The sequence below is a fragment of the Podarcis melisellensis genome (assembly GCF_964234715.1).
Source record: "Podarcis melisellensis genome assembly, chromosome: 5".
Classification (NCBI taxonomy): Eukaryota; Metazoa; Chordata; class Lepidosauria; order Squamata; family Lacertidae; genus Podarcis; species Podarcis melisellensis.
In genome coordinates this window covers 87293041-87299643 of record NC_138537.1, presented here as the reverse complement: position 1 = coordinate 87299643, position 6603 = coordinate 87293041, and positions in this window count along the sequence as shown.

Genomic DNA, 6603 nt, shown 5'->3' with positions numbered 1-6603 from the left:
GGAGACTCCTGTGGATTGTTCTGGAGCAGGGGTCGGCAAGGTTTACCTCACCTGGGCCGGGTTTTGTTTTGTTTTTTAATTTATTTAATCATTTTTCAATACAAACAACAACCACAAAAAACACATACAACAAAAACCGCAATATGACTAATAACATAATTTAACATTTCAGATTTGAGTACTGATATACCTATGACTATACCGGTTCACTCCAGCGGAGATCCTTCTGTGGGCCAGATGCATGCGCGGCCACAATTTCCGGCGTCTGCGTCTGCGCAGATGCGATTTCCGGCGTCTGAGCATGCGCAGACGCAATTTCCGGCACCGCAGAAGCGAGTCCCTGCACCGCGCCGCGCTGGTTTAGTGCAGCACATGAGGACTTGGTTCGGGGGGCGGCTCGGGGGCCAGCTAAATGACCCCTGTGGGCTGCTTGTGGCCCATGGGCCTTAGGTTGCCTACCCCTGTTCTGGAGGGTTGAGAAAAGCTTCACCTGCAGAAATGTCCTCTTTTAATTTACAACTATTCAAAGCATAGGAGCCCCGGGGTCTGCTTTAAATTCTTATTTTGTAGGGGGTGGAACAGGGAGAAAGGAACGAAGTACAGTAATTGTTATAGCAGCATCTGGCCTCCTGCTGAAGAGCTGACCAAATTGCTTTTGCTATCCTTCTGGCCTCTGTCCAAAGGAGGAGCCAAAAGTGGACCTTCTTCTCCCTATCATTGCTTGGTGGAAACACTGATTTAGGGTCTAATCCCTAAGACAGAGCTATTCCGCCTGGCCTTTAACTTGAATTAGCCCGATCCTCTATTCCCTTTCCCCTTTCCTTTTCTATGAAGAAACCTTTCTGGGACCCCACATTTAAACTCTTCCTTGGTCTCCTTGTTGGCCCTAGTAGGATCAACTTGGCCAGTTAGCCCTGGTGATCATTTGATGTCTACTGACTGGGGTTCCCCCCCCTCCAAAATGACCCCTGAATTTTGAATATTATTGACATTGATGCTGCATTTATGTTGTATTTTATGCTCTTTTTAAGTCACATTTTAATCAGTGTTTTATATTTACTGTTAGCCGCCCTGAGCCCGGTTTTTAAACTGGGAAGGGTGGGGTATAAATAAAAATTTACCGTATTTTTCGCTCTGTAAGACGCACCAGACCACAAGACATACCTAGTTTTTGGAGGAGGAAAACAAGAAAAAAAAATATTCTGAATCTCGGAAGCCAGAACAGCAAGAGGGATCGCTATGCGGTGAAAGCAGCAATCCCTCTTGCTGTTCTGGCTTCTGGGATAGCTGCGCAGCCTGCATTCGCTCCATAAGACACACACACATTTCCCCTTACTTTTTAGGAGGGAAAAAGTGAGTCTTATAGAGCAAAAAATACGGTATTATTATTATTAATCCACGGGGAACTTCTCCTGGGCAAGAGCACTGTTGAGATCTTCTCATACAGCTCCCTTTTGTCGTTGTTGTTGTTTCAGTCCGCAGGAGAGCTACACAGCGGTTTGTGCCATTGCAGTGTGATGCCGATAGAGAGTTGCTGGCTCAACGTGGCGGTGAAGTGAGCAGGGCCACACAATGAAGACAGTGTTCCTTTCGGAGCTCTCTGCCCAAGTCAAAAAAAGACATCATTACGGAGCTACGGAAGCGAGCCAAAGGGGGCAGGGTTGTGAGATCACCCTGGACCGGGGCAAATTGCCAGAGTCAACAATGCTGACCATTGTGAAGCTCCGTTTACACAACACCGTATTTTCGTTCTTTCTGATGCTCCCAAGGCGTGAGTGGGGCACATGTTGCAAAGCAAGGCTCAGGTGATGTCCGGGAGACTGGGGCTTCTAGTCAGGTCACTTAGAAGTGGTTGCAAAGTTTGCAATCAGCTGATCAGGACAAAGTAGGGTGACAAATGCCCCACTGCTATCTTTGTGCTTTCGTAGGTTTCTGATAAGATAGGGGATCCCACGCAAGGACTTTATCCAGAAGCACACCAGGAGGGTTATACATAGCTCTGTTCAAATATGTGGTCACAGCTATCGTCTTTGCCGGTATATCCTATTGCTAAAAATAAACTGGGCTTGGGTGGATTTCAAAAACTACCTGGAGCAAACTTGCAGGGGACGCAACAGACAAAGGAGGAAAGTCATCACAACGAAGAGTTGTGGCCTAGTTTCGTTTGCAAATTGTTATTATTATTTTTTTACAGCTGCTTAGAGTATAGCTATAATTAGCCTTCGTGACGAGACAGGGGCCTAGTATAATTGTAAATCTGTCTGGGCTCTGCAACTTCAAACTGCCAGTGAGACTCTCAGGACTGAATGTTCTTCCCTGTGAACAGCCTTGTCTCAGTGGTCAGAGCATCTGTTTTGTGAGCAAAAGATCCCAGCTAGATGTACCAGTTGCCTGGCTCAATATAAGGCCCTATGTTCCTAAAAAATACATTGTATATAGGAAACTAGGTAAAGGTAAAGGGACCCCTGACCATTAGGTCCAGTTGTGACTGACTCTGGGGTTGCGGCGTTCATCTTGCTTTATTGGCTGAGGGAGCCGGCGTATAGCTTCCGGATCATGTGGCCAGCATGACTAAGCTGCTTCTGGCGAACCAGAGCAGCACACAGAAACACCGTTTACCTTCCCGCCGGAGCAGTACCTATTTATCTACTTGCACTTTGAGGTGCTTTTGAACTGCTAGGTTGGCAGGAGCAGGGACCGCGCAACAGTAGCTCACCCCGTCACGGGGATTCGAACCGCTTACCTTCTGATTGGCAAGCCCTAGGCTCTGTGGTTTAACCCATAGCGCCACCCACGTCCCTTTTATAGCAAACTAACTGCAGGTTAATTTCCTTAGTGAGACACAGGACTCAGCTCTACAGCTGCCAATAAAAGGTTTTGTGTTGTAAAATGCAATATACAAATGTGACACTAGATGGCGACAGTGAGCTATGGCAAATTCGATATATTTTTCAAAACTTTTTAAAAGCATTTTCACATCATTTTTAAAAAATATGTGTGTAGATTCCACCCCAGTGTCATTATATTTAAAAGCAACAGGAGACATCATTATGACGAAGAAGAAAAGCCATAAAGCGAAATGGTAACCTCTCAGAAGTGGAGAATCTCCCAGTAACTTTCTTTGATGTATAGCTTAATCATGCTTCATGCTTTGTTTATTTTAGGCCCCCTCACTGTTAACTGCTCTCAAACCAGCCCTCAGGCTGTATTTCACATGAGCATTTAATCCAAACAGTGTGCTTTATAAGAATTTCAACAACAACAACAATTTATATGCCCCAGCAACTCTGGGTAGCTCCCAACAAAATATTAAAAGCACAGTAAAACACCCACCATTAATGCTCCAGAGGAAGGCAAAAGTTAGCCCAAGGCAGACATGCTGGAGAAGAAGAAGTTACTAGTCTCTCAGGACCCTGGATCACTGTCCAGGGAGAAGAATACAGTACTTGCTGCCCCTGAGCTCTTATATTCCACCTAGCTCTGACTACCCTTCTCCCAAGCACATCCTTCCTCAGAAGTGAAGAGTCTTAAATGAGCAGCCCTCAAAGCCACGACTCCCTTGCCTTTCTATCAGTTCCCACCTGGTGCAAGGCCTATCTTCGTCTTCTTTGGTGATTACTCATAACCGAGTAAAATTGTCTTCCATAAACACAGTTTTAACAGTGAGTCCATAAGTGACTGTGGAGGCCAATTCTGGATCCACACGTCCTTCCACAGTGGGGACATAGGTTTCCGGGTGGGAGTTGATCACAGTGAGGGTTTGCCAAGCGTGCCTTCCTCTTAGCACATTTCTCCCTTTTGTCCTGAGTTCGAGCGTCTTCAAAGCCCATGGCACCTTTGGTAAAGGCTGTTCTCCAACTGGAGTGCTCTCAGGCCAGTGTTTCCCAGTTGTTGGTTTGTATACTACATTTTTAAAGATTTGCCTTCAGAGAGCTGCTAAACCTCTTTTGCTGACCACCAGCATCACACTTTCCATTTTTAAGTTTGGAATAGAGTACAGTGGTACCTCAGGTTACATACGCTTCCGGTTACATACGCTGCAGGTTACAGACTCCGGTAACCCAGAAATATTGCTTCAGGTTAAGAACTTTGCTTCAGGATGAGAACAGAAATTGTGCTCCGACGGTGCAGCAGCAGCAGGAGGCCCCATTAGCTAAAGTGGTGCTTCAGGTTAAGAACAGTTTCAGGTTAAGTACGGACCTCCGGAATGAATTAAGTAGTACTAAGGTACTACCATAGTTGCTTTGGAAAATGTGTAACTGTGTGCTGGAACTGGGGGGGTGGGACCACTGGGAAGAATACTCTGGCTAAGGGGGTGCTATCTCTGGGAATCCTGGTCCCAGAATCTTGGCTCCCAGGACTCTTGAAAGGTTCAGGTTCAGACATTCTGCTCATTCTCCAACACTGAACAAATTGTTCAAAATGATCCCGGGGAATGTAACTTCCCGGATATATAAAAATGAAACGATGTCCTCATGCAGTCGACACTGGAGGATTTCTACTGCCGCATCACAACCCGGGATTTCTGTGAAGAGACTGGGGGAGAGGAGAAAACAAAAATATCATAGAATCGTAGAGTTGGAAGGGACCAGTCAGGTCATGATGCCTGAAGATGAAGCCGGTTGCACAACAGAGGAGAGAAATTGAACCTTCACCGTGAGAGGGAGGATAAAGTATGCACAGCCCTGAAATATCCCATAATCCCTTCCCACAATGTGTTGTCTTCAACATGAAGTCACAGATCCCATGTGGAAATGTTTTATTAACAAGCAAGCAAACACCCATGTAAACAAAGCAACTGTCAACTGACTTTCACCTTCTCTATCTGAACAAACTGAGAATTTAACCCTAAGGTTCTTAAAACACGGCAAGTATCGGGTGTGCACACAAACAGAGCTGCAGAATCGGAAGGGACGGTGGCTTGATATTAGGGCAGAAGGCAAGTGAAATATACTCAGAGTTGAGTGTGAATTTCATGCTCTTTATTCAGCTTGTAGTAGCAATGAATGAAACGGAGCGCGTTACTTCCGGGTTTCGCCGTTTGTGCATTCGCAGACGCTCAAAATGATGTCACGCGCATGTGCAGAAGAAAAGCATTGTGCGCGTGCGAAGACGCGCTGTCGCTAGTTACGTTTACTTCTAGATACGAACGGGGCTCCGGAACGGATCCCGTTTGTATCTAGAGGTACCGCTGTATAAACATTATTTACACAACGGGCCCCGCATGATTGGCTAATTCCGGGCTGCTCCTGTAGACCAATCAGGTTGTGGATTCACTTCCTCCAGGCCCCTGATTGGCTGCTCCTGCAGGCCAATCAGGTCGCTGATTCGCTTCCACCTGGAGCTGGATTGGGTGGCTCCTGCGGACCAATCAGACTGCTGCATTCTGGATCCTATTGAACTAGGATTCAGCTCAGTACATAAAACCCCTTCCCTCTAAGTTCCAGTCCTGCCCGGGAGGTTGCATTCATCCGTAGTCCTCAAGGTACGCCAGCCTCCTACGTATGCGTTGCAGCCTGGGGTGTTCCCTGGTCAGGGGTTCTGTTTCTGGCTCGTGTTCCGAGGCTGCTGGCTGTGATGGGGCTGTTTGGTCTGGCGCAACTGGCCCGCTCGATCGCGGCTCTGGTTCCGGTGTCCTTTCGGCCTCGGGGGTCCCCTCTGTACCTACTGATTCTGCCTCCCTGCCCACCCCTCCTGCTCTATGGGCCTCACCACCCAGCTGTCCCCTTGGAACAAACATTGTAATGAGTCACTGCAATATTTGGGTGGAGGAAGACCACAGCAGCCACCATGGAGGTGGTCTGTGTACAAGGGGGCTTGCCCCAAAGGAGGGGGGAGGTATGGACTTGGAGGGTAAAATGAGGGGTTCAAGGTGGGGCTGCAAAAGAGAGAAGTGGCTTCAGAAATCGGGCTGGGTGAAAAATCTGCGTGTTTCTAAATTCCCCTCCTTAACAGCAGCAAGGAAAGGACACACAGAGCCCCCTTTGGACCATTTGCTCAGCTTCAATGTGTGGCAACCACCGGAATTGCATCTTTCTGCCCAGGCAAAAAGATTTCACTGGCTTCATTTCAGAGCCCATACAGGAGTGTGTTAAGATTTTTGGACGTTTCTTGGCGATTCCCATTTGTAGAACATACTGCCAGCCTAACTCCTAGCGGACAATGTCCCTCCCCCGCCATAAAATATTGGGGGGGGGCTGCAATATGGGCATTGCCATTCAAACGATGTGTGTGTGCTGTGTCATGCGACTGATTATGTAGGAAGGGGTTTATCTGGTTCTCCAATATTTTATTCTAGTTGGCCCTCCTGACATGGGTGTAGGCAATAAAATAAAAATACTTAACTGAGGTTCTGCCCTCCTAACATAAATCCTGGCTACGCGCACGGGGGGAGGGGGCGTTATGGGGGCAGTTGCCCCCCCCAACCAATACAAATCAAGACAAATCTGAGATTCTCCCCGCTCCAACAAAAGCCTGCCCCCCCCCCCAGACCCCTGATGGGCATTCAAATGGTGCGCACCACGTCTTGTGATTGATGCGGGACAGGGCTTGCCTGCCTGCCTCTCAACCCATATTATATTCAAGTTGGCACGCCTGGGCAGG